This window comes from Natrix helvetica (assembly GCF_964273705.1).
Source record: "Natrix helvetica genome assembly, chromosome: 2".
Classification (NCBI taxonomy): domain Eukaryota; kingdom Metazoa; phylum Chordata; class Lepidosauria; order Squamata; family Natricidae; genus Natrix; species Natrix helvetica.
The window spans coordinates 91,865,394-91,885,071 of record NC_138552.1 but is presented as its reverse complement, the minus strand read 5'-3'; the positions used below and the strand labels follow the sequence as shown (position 1 = coordinate 91,885,071).

General features: G+C 39.7%; 1 protein-coding gene across 2 annotated transcripts in view; it reads right to left on the bottom strand.

The window, feature by feature from the left end:
- The window catches only part of LPAR1 (lysophosphatidic acid receptor 1), a 94,369-nt gene that overhangs the window by 20,310 nt on the left and 54,381 nt on the right, over positions 1-19,678 (bottom strand). The window lies entirely within an intron of this gene.

Genomic DNA, 19,678 nt, shown 5'->3' with positions numbered 1-19,678 from the left:
TTTTTTTTTTTACAATCATGAAATCCCTTTTTATCAGAGTGGAGTCAGGACATCTGAATGGAGCTGAGCATTTACTGACTGGATGCCCTTCCTGATGCCTACGTGGAGTTCACAGCAGATAGTTTTCTCTTTGCATCCTGATAGAGAAACATCTGTTGAACTCTCAACCTTCCGAGTGGGAGGAGAGTGCGTTCACTTCTAGGTCACCACACCGCTCTTCGCATTTCATTAAATAGTCTTCCCTAACTGGTATGTTCCAGGTATGTTGGTCTCCCAGGATTCCCAGCTTCTCCTTTAGCACTCATTGGCATTTTTAGATGGGCTTCAATTTCTGGGACTAATTTTCCCTAATGAAATGCTGAATTTTCCTAACATGTCTCAGCATCACAGCTCCTTTAAACAGATGTGCCAACGAGTCTCTGAGTTTAACACTTTCAGAAAAGAACATAAAGTTTGTACCAGGGATGCCACAGTTTATGGAAAATATACTGATACAAGAAATAAAAAACAATCTGTGACTTTGTTTAAAAAATGCACTCAGGGGGTTGAAAAATGGGAAGAGAAAAAACGAAGAGTCTTATCATTGAGGTCGAAGAGGAGAAGCATGGTAGCCAAAAAAACAATGGAATGTGACACATTTACTTAGCAAGGGATTTAAAATAAAACAGGGATGTTCCCCAGGAACAGCTTTCTGCTCCTTGCATCATTTTCAATGACAGTGTGAAAATGAGCTGGTGTAGACAACTAATGAAAACTGGGTTATTTTATGGATGGAGGGCTTATGTTAGAGCTTGTTTGCATATAAGCATATTTAGAGAGAGTGAGAGACAGACAGATTGACTACACATAGTCCCATCACCTCCACAGTGGGACAATTTCCTTTCTGTGCTGAGATTAGCCCTTGGTATTATCACTGTTTTTAAAGCTGACCAAGCAACATCATGCTGCTAGATAACACAGATGCTTATTTCATAACTCCTGTCACTTAACAATCTGTCTGGAATATGCCCCATATGTGTGAATATACTTTTAAAAATCAATAGTTTGGGAACTTGCTCCTCAATGAAATAGAGGGAAAAACCTTCAGCAATTCCCTATTCATTCTTCTTTTTGCCTGCCTTAATAAATGATGAGTTTCTTTAAAGAAAATCCCAGATCTTGACCCCAGTTAATACATTTTAATGGATGAGTTCCACTGCAGGAAAGAAATAGAGGAAACAGAGAGCCTTGGGTAGTAAAGCATACTTCTTCGTGAGGAGTATATGGGTATAATACTAATTTCGGTTTAGTTTTAATCTAATTGGATGAAGGGCATGATGGAATGAGCACAAGATGATGGAAACTGACATTACATAAACAGCTGAAATTTCTTTCAATTTGAAAATATAAATTGATTTTGGAATATCATGAAATTAATATTACTAGGCTGGTTGCTAAATGCCAAACATAACCTATGCAATTATTTGAGATAGAAATGATCTCATTATTTTGTGCAATTGCAGAATTTTGACATTTGTTGCAAGTCTTTCTTCATTTTGAGCCTTGGGTTTCTTGACTTTATCTTTGCAGGTTTGGGCTATTTGCTGGTATTCTACCTTAGTTATGTGTCCCTCTTTACATTTTTTGTACTTATCCTTTCTCTCTCTCAGTTTATCAGAGAGTTCTTTGGCAACCATGCTTGTTTCTTCATGGATTTCTTTTTTTTTTTTTTCAGTGGTATTGAGTTGGGCTGGGTGTTTATAATCATATTTTTCAGAGTTTCTCAAGCTTCTTTAGTTGTTTTCACCTTTAAGATTTTCATCCATGGAATCCTTCACAAGCACTAAGTTTATTAAAATCAGTTCTAAGACACTAGTTTGATTATATTCTAGTACTTGTGCCTGCATTATATTGAATTCCAGTATGACATAGTTCCCGCAGCTTCAACCCTCTCTATCATTTATTCTTTGTTAGTAAGAATTAAGTCCAGTATAACTGTCCCACTAGTTCCCTCTTGACAAAGTTATAAGTTAAGTTATTAGGAACCTGTTTGATCTCCCACTTGATGCTGTTTGTCTCCCAGTTGATGTCAGGATTCTGTCAGTGACTATAACAAAGTCTATTAGCAATACCTCTATTAATTCACAAGATGTTTTCATGGATATTTAATTGAAATTAACGTTGTATTGTATATAAACTATTATTCTTCCACTTTCAGAAATTATCCTGAGAGCAGCCTCTTTTCTCTGTTTTAGTATCCCTTCTAGTCCAATCTAGCACTAAATAAAATTTGACTATGAGCACACAACTAAAATTTGGCAAAAAAGGCATGTTATAGGTAGCACAACATCTATGGATCTACATTTGATGGGTTGCAGGAAGTGGCCCTTCTTTGCAGTAGCGCCCACTCCATTTTCTCCATCTTGAAGTCAGGTTATTTCCATTCATGTTTTCATTTCAGAAGTCCCTTGAGAACAGGTTATATCACCAGGCCTGGGGCCCACAGAGAACTGGAGATATTTAGATGACTCCATTGTAGCTGATCTTTTTTACTCTCTCTCTCTCTGTGGTTCATATATTTTAACTATGTATAATGGTTTTCATTTTTAATGTTTGTTCTATTGTTATAATGATTGTTTATATACTGTATATATTTTACATACCTGTTGTTTTATTGATTTTTGTATGCCACACAGAATTGTTTTTTGTAAGATGTGTGGTCATTTAAATATAAGCAATAAATAAATAAAATACCATATTTTTCAAAGAATAAGACGCACCAAGGTTTTGAAGAGGCAAATTTAAAAAAAAAAAGTTTTTGCACTCTGCAGACCTCCCAAAAACGGCTCCATTTTTTGTCAAAAAAGAGGGCATGCATAGCCTTTAGGAGGCTTATAGAGTGCTCCTGGGGGCTGGGGGGGGGGCAAAAGTAAGCAAAAAAAGGCCTGTTTTTGCTCATTTCTGCCTTCCCCAGCCCCTGGGACACTCAGCAAGGCTCCTAAAGGCTGTGCATGGCCATTTTAGTGAAGGGGATGGGGTTTTGGGAGGCAAAAAATGCTGTATTCAGTGTATAAGACGCACCCAGATTTTCAGCCTCTTTTTTGAGGGAAAAAGATGCGTCTTATACTCCAAAAATATGGTAAATTAACCAGCAAGGTATTTGAATTATCCTGGAATAATAAAAATTCCACACGAAACTTTGATAAATTGTCATTTCCTTTTAAAAAATTAAATCATTGACAATAAACAAGGGGGGGGTTGTGATTCTTGCCCATTCAACACAGGGATAAATAGAGGTATTTTTAGACATATATAAATATATTTTCAATATGAACATTCAGAAAATTATACATCCTTTCCACCTGAACACAGCCTGGATTGTAATAAATTTTAAATAATGCATTTTTCATATTATACCACAAATATTTTCTAAATCTTGTTAATAATGGCATTGAAAAACTAGCAGAGACAAGGCTCTTTTATATTTTTCAGGGTATCTCAATACTGACTTCCATATTATTTTATAAATATTGGCAATGTGAAGTCTAGAGTCTTGTTATACTTGAGAATGTGCTTAAGGATAAAAACTACTTTTAGGTGTGCAATAATTAATTCAAGGGCTCCTAATACTTCCAATGTTTCTTATTTTTGCACTTACTATCCGTAAGGATGACAAATTTTCTTTAAATCACAGCTGGCAAAAACTTCAAGTTTGTTCCAAAGCATTCCATTCCATTTTCACTAACATTTGTTATTTCAACTCAATCCATCTTTAAGGATTTATTTTGCATTCCTGTGTATTTAAAAGATTTATATGGCTGCCCATCTTAAGCACCTTCGAGCAGCCCACAACAATAATAATTACTGGCAGATTCCATTTTCACTGTCTTAAGTGGAAAACATTGGCTTTTCCCAATTGGCACTTTCTGATGTCCTCCTGAATCATTTTCAGTTATTTCCCATTAATACTGACTAAAGATGACAAATTTAGGGAAGCTCGAGATCAGGGGCAACAACTATCCTTTATTTCAGGGGTGTCCAAACTTGGGAACTTTAAGACTTGTGGACTTCAACTCCCAGAATTCCCCAGCCAGCATGGCTGGCTGGGGAATTCTGGGAATTGAAGTCCACAAATCTTAAAAGTTCCCAAGTTTGGACACCCCTGCTTTATTTGTATATCAGTGAAATTTATGATCGAATTTAACAATATACTTATTTATATAAAAAAGGAAAAGCAATGATTTTCTGCTTTTATTTCAGAAGAGAACGCAGTTCTTGAGTTTACTACTTTATTCCCCCCCCGCCCCGCCCTCCATGGAATTGAAGTTAGAGGTTAGTTTGGTTTGGCAAAATAAGAGGCTGGCTTTCAAACTGAAAAGTTGTGGTAGTCTTTCTCAGCACTGATTTCCCTGAATTCTCAGAACAGTTTGCTGAATATGCTTACATGATCTCAGATACCAATTTTCTTGTTTGAACATTCTAAACAGCAACTGTTCTCAGAACACTGATGCTGTTACTTAGTTTGGGTAATGAAATGTCTGCAAGAAAATAACAAAGCTTAATGGGTACCAAGGTCCCCTCAATTGTTCTCTTCTTCTTGGGCCACCAATTGCAATGAAGTTATGAAAATAACTCGCCTGGACTACTGCAATGCTCTCTACATGGGGCTGCCCTTGAAGAGCACCCGGAGGCTTCAGCTGGTCCAGAATGCAGCTGCGCGGGTTGTCATGGGGGTACCTAGGTGCTCCCATGTCACACCCCTTTTAGACGGCCTGCACTGGTTGCCGGTTGTTTTCCGGGTGCGATTCAAGGTATTAATTATGACCTTTAAAGCGCTCCATGGCTTAGGCCCAGGGTATCTGCGAGACCACCTACTGCCACCAGTAGCCTCCCACCGTCCAGTACGATCCCACAGAGTTGGCCTCCTCAGGGTGCCGTCGGCCAAGCAGTGTCGACTGGTGACCCCCAGGGGGAGAGCCTTCTCTGTGGGAGTGCCTTCCCTCTGGAATGAGCTGCCCCCGGAGCTCCGCATAATCCCTGACCTCCGGTCGTTCCGACGCGCCCTAAAAAGTTGGCTTTTCCAGCAAGCCGGCCTGGCCTGTTAATGTTAATTTTAATTTATTTTAAATGTATTGTTTCTTTTTTTTAAAAATCACTTTAGTCTTTTTGGAAATGGGTTTAATCTTTTTTTTTAACTTTTGTGATGTGTGTTTTTAATGTTGTACGCCGCTCTGAGTCCTTTTGGAGAAGGGCGGCATATATGTCACGATGTTAAAAGGTTTGCTAGGCCTGAACTGCCTAAACTGACATTCAAGAGTTAAACTAAGAAAGCTTTATTGCGCAGGTCATAAAACAAAAAAGGTTCTTATCTGAAAGTGATTTATTGCGCACGCGTTACACATTCCAAAATTCTCTTTCTTTGTTCGGCAGCCAACTTTGGCAAACGTAGCTTTCATTATCAAAATGTAACCAATTAGTTATTTTCTGTTTCATTTACTTTTATTATTTTATTAATAAAGTTTGTTTATTAATTAGAATACTTTAAAGACTTATTTTTCTCAATATCTCAAAAGATATGCGGAAGGGAATCAGCCACGGTCCATTGATCTCCAACAGGGTGTTTTTCCCCTGACAACTTGGTATGCAGAGTTGGTCCGATGATACAAGCTGAGATGGCTACAATTTATGGCTGTATTTTCCCTTCATGCTATCTAAAGATAACCGACTAAGGCTAATTAGCCATGTCGAAGAAGAGAAAGAAAAGAAAAAAAACACGGACATGGAAAGCGCTCGAAAGAATCCATTCCCTCAGACACAGAGGAGCAAGATTCTTCAGGTGCCGAGCCAGATGTGGGGGAAGGAGTTACAGAAGGCAAGATCTACGGACTGAGGTCAGTAAATCTTCCTCATTATCAAGATACAATTAATGAACGGCAAAAGTCTAAACGGCAACTGCCGGCAGAGGAAAAATCCTCCCACGCAGAAAGCAAAGTTTATGAAATCTCCCCAGATGATGAGCAAGAAATGCAAAGCTATCTTGATCGATTAGAACGTTTTGAAAAATATGTTAGGGAGGCGAGAGTGTGTTTTGAAGAGATAAGGCGAAGTAGAAGAAGCTCCCCCACTCCCAAAATGTCTGAGGACGCCATCTTGTCTTCTTCAAAACAACAGCCTAAGACACACCCCACAGAGTTCACTGGTCAATTAGAACAAAGAGACATGTACACGTCACCGAGGTCACGTGGTCCCTTTGAGCCCATTGAACTTCCCGCCATGTATAGAGGGCTGCAGCCAAGAAGTGAAGCTGCACTGCCATCTGCTGGCGGAGAAAAATCATTACAGCAAAAGGTGATGAGTTTTAAAGAATTAGCTATGAGTCCTTTAGAAGCCAAAACTTTGCCCTCAAAGGTTAAGTCTTCAACACCCCCTGGCGGCGTTGAATCCTCCCTAGATGGAAAAAGGCAAAGCCAAAGGCGAATTCGAGGAAGCCAATTTGATGTTGCCACGCAAAGGCCAATGATGCAACCCCAGCATCCCCTGGTTCAACAACCAGATTTGCAACCAGAGCAACAAATTGTTCCTCAGCAGGTATTCACAGTCACCCCCTTGACTGGTGAGTCCAAATTAAAGGAGTCAGGAGAGAATTATAAAGCCTGGGTCAGTGAAATTGCGCTCTTGCTTCGAAGAGAAGGCACATATTCCATGGTTTTTGATCCTCCCCGTCAACCCTGGACACCTGCAATAAGAGACCTCGAAAACAGAGCAATCACGACTTTACTCATGTCAATGGAAATTGAGATCCAAGGTATCTTTCCACCTGATGCAACTGCCCAAGAAATATGGGCTATTTTGGAAGATTGCTACAGGCCCGTTTCAATTGAATCCTCATGTTTGCTCATGTCTGAGTTCCATGGTTCGAAGTTGAAACCTGGTGAACGAATTGGTGGACATTTGACCAAACTGAAAAGAATGAGAAGTGAATTGAGACAAAATGGCCATGTAATCGATGATATCCAAATGATTAGCATCATCATTAACTCATTGAATTATGAATGGAAAGATGCTGTTGCAAAGATTAACTACGTGCCTATTGCTCAACGCACAGTTAACCACGTTTGCAGACTTTTAGTGGAAGACGAAGCTATCAGGTTAGCTACCCCACATCTGCAACGACCTCCAGCGTCAAAGGCTCCAGCCAGACGTCCCTTCCGAGGAAGAGGCTACGCTCCAAGGATGCCAAAGTGCTACACCTGCAACCGTGTGGGACATGACACCCGGGATTGTCCCCAACGAGTTCCAGCTCCCGTCACATACCAGCCCAGAGGAACAGATTCCAGAGGCAGAGGTAGAGGCGGAAGACAAGGTCGTCGTGGTCCAAGGCGTGATCCACAAGCTCCGCTTGCAACACTGGCCATAACCAACGTTCCACAACCTGATCCAAAGTTCGACAGACGTCTTTTGTGGACTTTAGATAGTGGAGCAGCTGTGCACGTTACCCACAGAAGGGAACTTTTCACAGAGATGGGCGAACCAGAGCCCGAGTATCGAGAACTGTATTCCTTCACCAACCACACTTGCAAGGTTATGGGAAAAGGAACTGTTTACATTGAAGAGCTCGATACACACATCCCTGATGTTTATTACATACCTTCAGCAACCAGTAATTTGCTTAGTCAAAGTCACTTGTCTAGAGATTTAAAGTTCCAGGTTCACCACCTCGAAAAAGCAAGTTACTTAGTTAAAGATGGTGATATTGTTGCTGAAACTATGCTGATTGGTGGTGTTTATTACTTAAAGCCAAAGCCTAAAGGGCAAGCACAGGCAAGTATGCAAACTCCAAAAAGGCACAACGTGAACCCAGAGAGAGTTGTCCCAGAGAGAGAAAGCGTTACTGTGCCAAAGGCTCCTAAAGCCAACAAACAAAGAAAACAGAAACAGATTGCTCAAAGCAAGCCTGAGGGTCCTCATGAAACTGTTAATGTTGAGAATTCACTAACTGGTAAACCTTTGCATTCCAGGTGTATTCACAAGTGGCACAGAAGATTGGGGCATGCCAGTTTCCGTGTTCTTAGAAAGATGCCGGAGTTCGCAAAAGGTTTGGATCTAAAGGGGTGTAAGGTGTTTTTGGATTGTGCGGTTTGCAAAAAGGCTAAATCCAAGGCGGCTGCAATTCCCAAACACGCTACACGCCGGTCAACACGCATTTTTGATTTGGTACACACTGACATAGTGGGTCCTTTCCCACCAACACTTGGTGGCAGAAAGTATTTTTTAACAATTGTAGATAATCATTCTAGATATGGATTTGTATATCCTATGAGAGAGAAATCTGAGACCTTTCAGATCTTTAAAGACTTTGCAGCATTTGTTTCTACACAATACCAAGTTCGCATCGCCAGAATCCAGAGTGACCGTGGTGCAGAATTCATGTCTCAGCGTTTCCAGGACTGGATGCGTAAGAATGGAATTCTTCATCAGACATCTGCTCCATATACACCGGCTCATAACGGAGTCGTAGAAAGAAGACAAGGGGTTCTACAAACCATGATGCGTTGTCTTCTAGAAGATGCCAATCTCAGTAACGCATACTGGGGTGAAGCAATCAAATATGCAAATTACATTGTCAACCGTACTTGGAGCAGTGTAATCAATCAAACTCCTTTCTACATGCTGTATGGCTACAAGCCTAATCTCAAGAACCTCCATATTTTTGGTTCATATGCTATGGTGAACACTCCTATAACTCAAGGACCAAAGAGACTAAGATTTATGGGTATTGATGATAATTCAAAATGGTACAAATTCATTGATACTAAACATGTGATTGTCATTTCACAATCTGCTAATTTTGAGGAAGACATTGACTGGTCCAGGATTCATTCCAATGATCCTGAAGTTTATTTTCCTAGAGATGGTGTTCCAGATGCCACACAGCCTGATGACAATTTGCAGGCAGATGTTCCTTCTACCAGCTCTTCACAACCTGATGTTCCGTCTTCGCAAGCCGCGGATGCTGATGCTAGCGACGAACGTGAGGACGAGGATGATGATGATGAAGAAGAAGACTGGACTGATGTTCCTAGACGCTCCAAGAGGGCCACAAAAGGAATCCCTCCACAACGTTATTCATGGCAACTGACAAAAACACCAGTACCTTTGATTTGCAACGTTACTCTTCCTCCAGAGACATTCACACAAATCAAACAGCTTCCTGATTCAGAACAAGACAAATGGTATGATGCAATGCAGGATGAAATGGACAGTTTAAAGAAACTCAATGTATTCACACCTGCAAAACCTCCAGCAAACAAGAAAGTCATTGGCACCCGATGGGTCTACAGAATCAAGAAGAAACCGAATGGTGAGTCTTTATACAAAGCCAGACTGGTAGCTCAGGGTTTCGCTCAATGTTATCCTGAGGACTACACAAACACTTACTCACCAACAGTCAGAACTGAAAGTGTAAAAATTGCCTTAACCACTGCAACTATTCTTGGTTTAGAAATTTTTCAATTTGATGTGGACACAGCTTATCTACATGCAGACCTAGATGAAGAGATCTACGTGAGAAGCCCTCCAGGATTCCGAAAGCAAGAAGGGGATACCTGGTTCCTGAACAAAAGTCTTTATGGTCTGAAACAGTCAGGTTTAATGTGGTATTTATGTCTTACTGACAAACTAAATTCAATGGGCTTTATTAAGTCCGAAACTGATGAATGCGTGTTCACAAAAAGATCTAACAATGCATATGAGATAATTCTTGTTTATGTTGATGATATTGTTTATATTGGTCCAAATAAGAAAATGAGTGAGATTTTTGCTAAAAGTTTGCAGAGATACTTCACACTAAAATCTTTAGGACACATTAGCACTTATTTAGGTGTTCAAATTGAAAAGACACAGAAGGGGTTTAGTCTTTCACAAGAGGAGAAAATTGACCACATTCTACATCATTGCAACATGAAAGATACTAGCACAACAAAGACACCCATGCAAACAGATTTTCACAACTTAACACATGAACCAAGTCCTGAGTTCGAGGATCAAACACTTTATCGTTCAGTCATTGGTTCACTATTATACATTAGTAGTTGGACCAGACCTGACATCGCACTTAGTGTTAATCTTTTATCACGACACGTAGGTAAGGCAACACAATTTCATTGGTCATGCATTAAGAAGTTGTTGAAATACCTGAAACACACTAAACACATGAAGTTATTGCTAGAACCAACACACACTGATCAACCAAAGTTGATTTGTTTTGTTGATTCCGACTGGGCGAGCGACAAGAAGTCACGCAAAAGCACTTCTGGTTACATGATGTTCCTAAATGGTTGTCCTGTTTACTGGCAAGTGAGAAAACAGAGTTTTGTTTCATGTTCATCTACTGAAGCTGAATATGCTTGTGTTTCAGATGCTTGTAATTCTCTAACGTGGTTTGATGCTTTGATCACAGATATCTGGACACGTCCGATTCGACCAATCACCGTGATGGAAGATAATGTATCTGTTGTTTATATTTCTGAGTCACATTTTACAGGTTATAGGTCCAGACACATTGACATTCGTTATCAAAACACAAAGCAATTAGTTAAGCAAGGTTTTGTTAAATTGCAATATGTTTCTACACATGATCAGATTGCAGACATGCTTAACAAACCACTCGCCGCAAATCAACACGAGTATCTGCGAAAGAAGATGTGCCTTAATTGATGATTTGATGACGTCAGTCCAGACTAGCAAAAGAAGGGGTGTCACGATGTTAAAAGGTTTGCTAGGCCTGAACTGCCTAAACTGACATTCAAGAGTTAAACTAAGAAAGCTTTATTGCGCAGGTCATAAAACAAAAAAGGTTCTTATCTGAAAGTGATTTATTGCGCACGCGTTACACATTCCAAAATTCTCTTTCTTTGTTCGGCAGCCAACTTTGGCAAACGTAGCTTTCATTATCAAAATGTAACCAATTAGTTATTTTCTGTTTCATTTACTTTTATTATTTTATTATTAAAGTTTGTTTATTAATTAGAATACTTTAAAGACTTATTTTTCTCAATATCTCAAAAGATATGCGGAAGGGAATCAGCCACGGTCCATTGATCTCCAACAGGGTGTTTTTCCCCTGACAATATAAATCCAAATAAACCTAAATAAACCTAAACCTAAAATGTAAACTTACTTTCCTCCTCCAAGTTCTACAGAGTATGCAAAATCTGTAATTTATTTCTGAATATATTTCTGGATGAATAGCGTCAGAAACCATTGAGATTGGTAGGCATCAAAGTTAGCAGGCTCTCCAGATAAGCACTTCTCTATTGAAATATGTTTTAATTGCCTTGTTAGAGTGATTCATTTAGCAAATGACAACATCCCCTAGCTGTCCTAAATATGAACAAAACATTTCTTTCTTCGATGGTGTTTGCGTTTCTGCAAGCACTGTTTCATTCTCCATTTCCCCCACATTGTTTTCAAAATGTTCGTTTAAGGTCCACATAAAAATTCTTACGCTTTCAAACTATATACCTTTTTGTATGCAATTTCTCTTATCAGGTTTTGGAAGCACATACTTTTAATATATGCCTTCTCTTACAATTTTCTCGAATACATTAATTGTTCGTGTTTAGGTTTCTATAACATGCATATTTGTCCAGAGAGAAGTACGTATCAAGTATTAGTTTGAGTATCAATGTAGAAACATAAATTGTGTTGCTTCATATGATCTTATGTATACCACAAACTTCTACATTCCTTCCTGTTTTATACTGTATCATTGTTGCATACGCTTATCAGGAATATATCACATCAAGGTGAATTGCTAGTAACAGTGGTAGAAAAGGCCAAAACAAACAATAAAATATAAAATGTGAAAGGAGCCCAGTAGAGCTATTCCCATCACCACTCTTAAACTCACACCTACTAGAAAGTCCTTGGCTATATACTAAGAAGCATCTTTTGCTGCAGCTGTGCAAACAATGTTCTACTCTGTTGCATTTTTAAACACTTATCTTCCAAGATCTCTCACTCAATTTACTGCCTTTGATGTGCCAGAGTACCCGCAAGGGCTGAATTCAGGAGAATGAATGCCTTATTAAAAATTAATGCAGCAATACAGGTTGCATTAAATGTGTATTACTAATTAGGTTTAACCACATGGTTTTTTGTGGGTTTCAAGTCAATCAATATCCATTTATGTCCCCAAGTAATGTATGTTGTTGTTATAATTTTCCCTTTACCTAATGGAGCCTTAGACAGGTTCAAGTGATAATCTCAGTTTAATGAATGAATCGTGTAGATGTGCACTCAATCCCTTTGTTTCTCTCTTTGCTGTAAAAATGAACAAACCAGCATCTCTTCAGTGAACTATAATTTCCAGTTTCATCCTACCATAGTTTACAAAGGTGAAAGATTTTAGGCAAGCCAGGACAGTATATAAAGTCAACTGTAAGACTTTTGCTTATATTCTGGCTTAATATAATTGTTGAAGACAGCAATAACACTTGTTATAGGAAATATCCTCCCTACAGCAATTTATTTCCCCACCGCCCAAGTGGCCTAAGCTCTTGACCTTCAGGATGAAGTTGATAGTACATGATAAATCCCTGTACCCAGTGGTGGCATTCAGCCGGTTCGGACCAGTTTAGGCGAACCAGTAGTGGTGACCTGTGGGTGGGCCTGCCCATTCGCCCAGGCTCTATGTCGTCCTATTTAGCCATGTTTTTTGAGCTGTGTGCGCAAGCAAAGTGCATGCGTGGAAGGCCATGTACATGTGTGGAAGGCACATGTGCTCATGAAGCGAGCGTGCACTCTGTGTGTGGTGAACTGGTGGTAAAATTATGTGAAGCCCAACTCTGCCTGTAGACTTGGCTTTGTATTCTTGATAGTTCCAATTGTGGGGTCAAGGCTATTTCTCACACTATTTATGCCACGGGACAAAGTTACGTGTAAATTCCCCGAGCTTTGCAGCTGGACAAATGACATTGGAATTGTAAATTAAGAAATTTCACAAAATAAACTGGCAAATTTTTGCTTTAGTATTTCAGTTCTGAACAAATTTTCTCAGTAGGATTTCTAAGGAATTTGAGTTCAGTAAAGTATGATGAAGATTGCAGTCTGTTGGAAATTGCGCCAGTTTATAGTTCTGCGTGGTTTCTTTTCAAATATAAAACGTTCCTTTTATAATTTAAATCTCTGTCTGCCCAAGGTCCATTTTCTTGCCTATGTAAGCTATATAAATCACTCCTATGTAATCCCCAGAGAAAAGAGACATGTTGTGAAAAAAAGACTTTTTATATTTTCTATTGCTTTGGATATTTCAAAAGCAGCCTTGTTAAAATGAGAAAAGTGATCAAACTATGAAATCATTTCCTTCTGTTTGAAATATTTTACTTGGAGGGAAGAAAAGAGCATAAAGAGGACGGGGAAATCTCTTCTGTTTTGACTCTGCCCCAAGATTCAATATTTCAACAATTCTGTGGGATGATGCCATTTGCCAGGTCTTGAATGCTCCAGCCAGAGGTTCAAGTCATCTCAGTCATAAGGAAAAACAATGAACCCTCTTGTGAAATTCGACTGGACTCCTCATCACTCATGCCATCAAGAGATCCCCCCCCCCCTTTAGGAGAAAGGGGAGCTAGCCTCTTGCATTGGCTGGAAGGAAATGGCAGACACAATGTCAGGCATTTTCTGAGACGGATATACAAGATTCTCTTGTTTGGCCTTTGTACATATTGCAGAAGGGTGTATGAAAAATACATTTCTGTTCGTTGGAAATAATTATTCCTCTTCCCCCACCCCTCCCTTCATAAAGGATTGACTTCAAAGAGAGAAGGAGGGAGGCAGGAAGTTGTTTGAATTGCTTGGGAGGAGGTTAAATTAAAAAGGCCTATAATAAATCTCTGATTTTACAATCTAGTACAAAGACTGAAATGGGGCTTACTTCTATATGTGCTTAAATTATTTTTAAAGAGCTCTACGCGTATTACTATTAGAACCTGTTTGCATTCTGCAAGTATAGGCAGGTGGGCAGCTGTCATTAGAAATTTTTTGGCCATGAATTATCTAATGAATCAAGGAAAGAAGCTTTTTATATACATATCTTCACTTCAGTGGTGGGTTCCAGATCCCATTGCAACCGGTATGGTGCAACGGGGCCAGGCATCCACCACATGAACGTGTACACCATGTGCATGTGCGTGGAAGCCATGCATGTGCGCAAAAGCCCCAGAAACCTCAAATACCGGTAAGAAGCGCGGGCGGGAGGGTCCTCCGGAGCACCATACCAGAACGGTACCTGGTGCTCCCGACAGGCACTGGTACGCCTGTACTGGGGCGTACTGGTCGTAACGCACCACTGCTTCAGTTCTTTATCTAGCCCTTAGTTGTGCCATTGTTACCTAATTCCCATGAAACCTGATCCATTTGCCAAAGATTTTCCTCATTCAAAAAATACAAATGTTTCCTCCCTCCCTCCCTCCCTCCCTCCCTCCCTGTATTTTGTCTGAAATACTGGTGCAACAACTACCCTGTTTCCCTGAAAATAAGACCTCCCCGGATAATAAACCCAATCGGGCTTTTGAGCGCATGTGCTCAAGTAAGCCATCCCCCCATAAATAAGCCTTCCCCAAAAATATTGCAACACAGCAGGAGCCATGAGATGACTGAACTCGCCACCTCCTGTACCTCAAAAATAATAAGACCTCCCCGAAAATAATGCCAGGTGCTTATTTGGGGGGTCAAAAGAAAATAAGACCCTGTCCTATTTTCGGGGAAACACGTTAGTACAAATACTCGTGCAACAACTACAAAAGCCTGTGTATAATTTCTCAAAACTGTATTGTAGACAAGGCTTCCTGATACCTAAACCATATGTTCTTTGGAAAAATCCATGAAATAAACTTTTAGTAGTATTTTCCACACATACATCTCACAGCATAGGAAGATTTCCCCTCCCCCCCAAATCATGGAAATACATCCAAGTCGGCTGAAATAGGTTGCTATCATTGCCATTCATACTGCTTAGGGAGGGGGGGGGGGGAAGCCCTGATGTAGAACAATGAATTTTCCATTTATCTGGTCTTTTAATGATAGCAGCTCCTAAATATGAAGGGTAATCAGCAGGTTAAACTTCCATTTGTTCAAACATAACAAATATTTTACTTTAGAAGAAACCTCACTCTAAGTTTCATCTGATCTAAATTGGAAAAGTCTAAATAAAAGTACTGTAGTCCCAGACTTTAAAAGTAGTAAAATTCTAAAAATAAAGCTTTCAATACTAAACAGCAAAAACTCTTTGAAGCAATTGAAGCAAAATATCCATAGGTAGCACAATTCAAATAAGCTAACATGGCAAGAAACAAAAACTACAGATTTTGGGTTCATTACGGTAGCATAAGTATGATTATATGTGTTAACCTGATTCTAATCAACTTCAGTTATTTGTAACTTAGCAATGGAGACTTCAGCAGAAAAAGATTTCCTTTGAACATTCACTGCTTTGTTGTGCAATACATTATAAACAGATTTACTTAGCTGCCTGAAGGGGCTTATATTCTAATAAATGTATTGAATATTTTCTCCTTTCATAAGCACCAAGTCTGTCCTCTTAGTTATTAATATTCATTAGGACTATGCAAAGAGGTGCTTCAAAGCAAAGACACATATATGAAGCATCTCTTATTGAAAAAGCTGGGATTTTCAAGTTCACGTGGCTGCTTCTGGGTGTACACTTGATTCACTTTTTTCCCCCATGAGGCAAAACAATTGTGCATCCACATATTTGCACAGTCAGTCAAGAGGTAGTTGTTCCAAACCACCCTTGCAAGCAATGATCTGTTTCGATAGTCCAAATAATTTTATACAGTCCTATTTTTAAACTTCTCATCCCAAACCTTGAAAAGCTTGTCTCTTTTTCCATATTATAACATTATAAAATAAAGAATAATTCCCCAAGCTTGCAGAATTGTAATCTTTGCCTTTAATAGTAGCCTGTGTATAAGTGTGTGTTAGATTTCAATTCTCATCAACCTTGATTAGTGCCAGAATTAGTATAATATATCTGGAAGGGATCAGGCTGTGGACTTTGGGATGGGTTAAAAGATTAGCTTTAATAATAAATACAATTTACAAAGACATTATTCATAGCACAAAAGTCTAGTTGAACAGTCAGGGATAATTAAGTAATAAAGAATCATAAATGAATAGTAAATTTCATTTTTGATGGTTCCTTTTTCTATTCTGGACTTTTTTTTAAATCCCAGAGTAGTTTCCAACAAGCTTATTGTCTGAATGTAGAATGTGCATATTTACTTATTTAGAGCTGTGGTGCTGCAATGGTTAGAATGCAATATTGCAGGCTAACTCTATTGCAGTTCAATTCTCACGAGGCTCAAGGTTGACTCAGCCTTCTATCCTTCTGAGGTCGGTAAAATGAGGACTCAGATTGTTGAGGGAAATATGATGACTCTGAAAACAGTTAGAGAGGGCTGTAAAGCACTGAAAAGTGATATATATGCCTATATGCTACTTGCTATGACTATTATCTAGACCAGTGATGGCTAATCTTTTTAAGAGTGTGCGTGCCCAAACCCATAATACAACGCTCATGTGACCCCACCTTGTGACCCCCGCCCCCACGCGCATGCCTATGCTGTTACAGGTGTTATGTCTGCCTTGTATGCAGCTTCATTCCTCTCTAGCATACATTTCCATTGTTCAGTGATGCATTTCCTGCCTCTCTAGGATTTACCTCTATCTGCTCCTGTGAGGCACTTCCTATTCCTGTTGGATGTGTATAGTTATATTTTTGATGGCTTGTATAGTGTTTTAACTGCATTTTGATTAAGCAACACGTGCTGCAGAGACCCGAAAATCAGCTGGCCAGCAGGAGGCGTGTGCGCATGCGCGGTGGAGCTCAACTGGGGCGACGACTCGCGTGCCGGCAGAGACGCCTCCGTGTGTGCCACAGGTTCGCCATCATGGATCTAGAGAAAAGAATACTGTTGATTTCATACTTTTCTCTGTCTACCACCAAATTATTTGATTCCTGAATGAATGATAAAAATACGTGTTGGACTCAGGTGGGGGTACAAAGACTGTTTCAATTTGGGGACAGTCAATCTTTCTCAGCCCAATCCATCTCACAGAGTTGTTATTGCGGCGAAAGTAGGAGGAAGAATATGTCGGATATGTTCGCTGCCTTGAGTTATTTGTAAAAATAATAAAGGTGGAATACATACTAAATAGAAAACGTATATAAGAAAATTATCTAAAGACAAATCAATAAACAAGGCAATCCAATTGTTTCACCGTGTTCCTTTGTACAATTCTTAAGGCAGAACATTGAAAGCAGTTGTATAAAGCCATTCTGTCACCAAATGACAGAATTTATATTATGCTGCAGTGATTTCTATTGTATGCTTCTCTGCAGAAATGATAGGGCAGATTTACTTCCTGTACGTTGGGGCTGCTGAACTTATTTTTGGCAAACCAAATTCACTCTGAATAAGCTTGTCAGAAGTCTACATGACAGCAGCGAGCAGGGACAGAACACACAAGGCATATATTTTCCAACAATTTTTTCTACATAAAATCCATTCAGTCATGTATAAACACATTCTACTTAGTTATATACATTCCTTTCTCTTTTTATGTGCAGGTAGATATTTAAATTAGACTTTTAATTAATTGGGCTTATAGCAAACAGTGGGCGATACGTTCACATTGAAGGATGGGTAAGGTTTAAAATGATCACATGATCAAAATTCAGATGCTTGGCAACGGGTTCATATTTATGACCGCTACTGTGCCCCAAGGTTAAGTTTTTGAAACCTTTTGACAAGCAAAATCAATGGGGAAGCCAGATTCACTTAACAGCCTTGTTACTAACTTATTGACTGTAGTGATTCACTTAATGCCTGTGGCAAGAAATGGGCAAAATTCACTTAACACTGTACAGTGAGCTACTATATTGTGAATAACACATTTCAGCTCATATTCTATTATTTATGTAAATGTTACACCTTAATCTCTTGCATGATAATACCATAATACTACAAGATGAATTCCTTAACTTCATTTATTCAAATGTATTAACAGCCCAACTCCAATGGACTCTTATTTTTTTTAAAAAACCTCATGTTATCTAACAGTGATGGCTAACCTTATTGTCGTCGCAGACAGAAAGTGTGAGAAAGAGCATGTGTGCATGTGCTCACACCCATAATGTAATATGTGCATGACACCCCGATGTTCTCCCCCCCCCCAGGCATGCACACGTGATTACCCTGTGCCCTCTTTTGGGCCTAGTAGGCATCCCTGCAGTTTCCTGGGACCAAAAATGGGTCATGGGGGAGGGGGGCAGGCCGTACCCCCATGACTCCCCTGCACATGCGCACGGAATCCCCCACCTATCCCACATGCGCGTGTGTCTCCCGCAAAGACCCGAAAATCAGCTGGCCGGCGGGATGCTTTGGACAAAATGCCACTCGGTGACCTTAAGCCATTCACTCTCCAAGGGGTCCTTGGTGCTCTCTGAACTTAGCTGCAAATGTTTCATTACCCAACCAGATAACATCATCAGTGCTAGCACTAAATGAAGTATCTGCAAGGAAACAACCAAGCTCAGAGAGCACTAAGGACCCTCATTTTAACCTTAAGCCACAGTATTCTCCTCTACCGGCATTCATTCATCCTCTACCTCAACCCCAGGAGGCAGGTAGTCACAAGGTTAGGAAAGCTCACAGATATGTTAGGTATGACTAATATTAAACAATGTACAGGAGTGATGTCATTGGCAAAGATGCCACTGAAGGGAATCCCCTTTCCATGCTATCCCAGTAGTATTAGAAATTTGAATTAAAGTATTAACTTTTTTTTTACAAGGCCTCTGTTCTTATGCAATAAATAAATCTGCCTGACTCTGCATGGCTTACAGATCCTAGAACCTAGAACGGTAGTTAAGATTAAAAACTAATCATTACTAAACAATACAACTGTAGTGAGTATGGAGGATGACCTTGGCAGAGATATGCAAGCTCCATTGCAAGATAACAAGGGGCTGAAGCATTTTTAGGTCCAGAAAGGCCAAATAACCTTCAGCTTAGACCGGTGCCTCCCTAATTCACTGAAGTATAAGGAGGGGGAGGAACAGCATAATCAGACTTGCACGATTCTGTTATTATAGCCAATTGGTATAAAAGTAGTTTTAGCCTTCTTGTGGAGATGTTTTTCTGATCTGGTCTACATAGAGGGTGTGACAATAAGTGTAACAAATAACTCATGGGGACCTACCAATTTCATTTCCTAAGACTTGGGGCCCAGAGCAAGCAATAGCACTAAGACTTATACACCACTTTATAGTGCTTTACAGCCCTCTCTAAGCAGTTTACAGCCTATTGTCCCCAACAATCTGGGTCCTCATTTTACCCACCTCGGAAGGATGGAAGGCTGAGTCAACCTTGAGCCAGTGAGAATTGAACTGCCAACAGGTAGACACAACAAAGAGAAAATGGACCTGCAAATATCCAGACCCTAAACCATAAAGGTCCCGAATTATAAAGGATTTTCAAAGTGACAATGGGCACCTTGAGTTGCACCCAGAAACAAACTGGCAATCAGTACAGTTTGCAGAGCAGAGGTGAGACATGGGTAGGTTGATTAACACCTACAACTGCTTGTGTCACTTTGACAGCAGGCTCAAGTT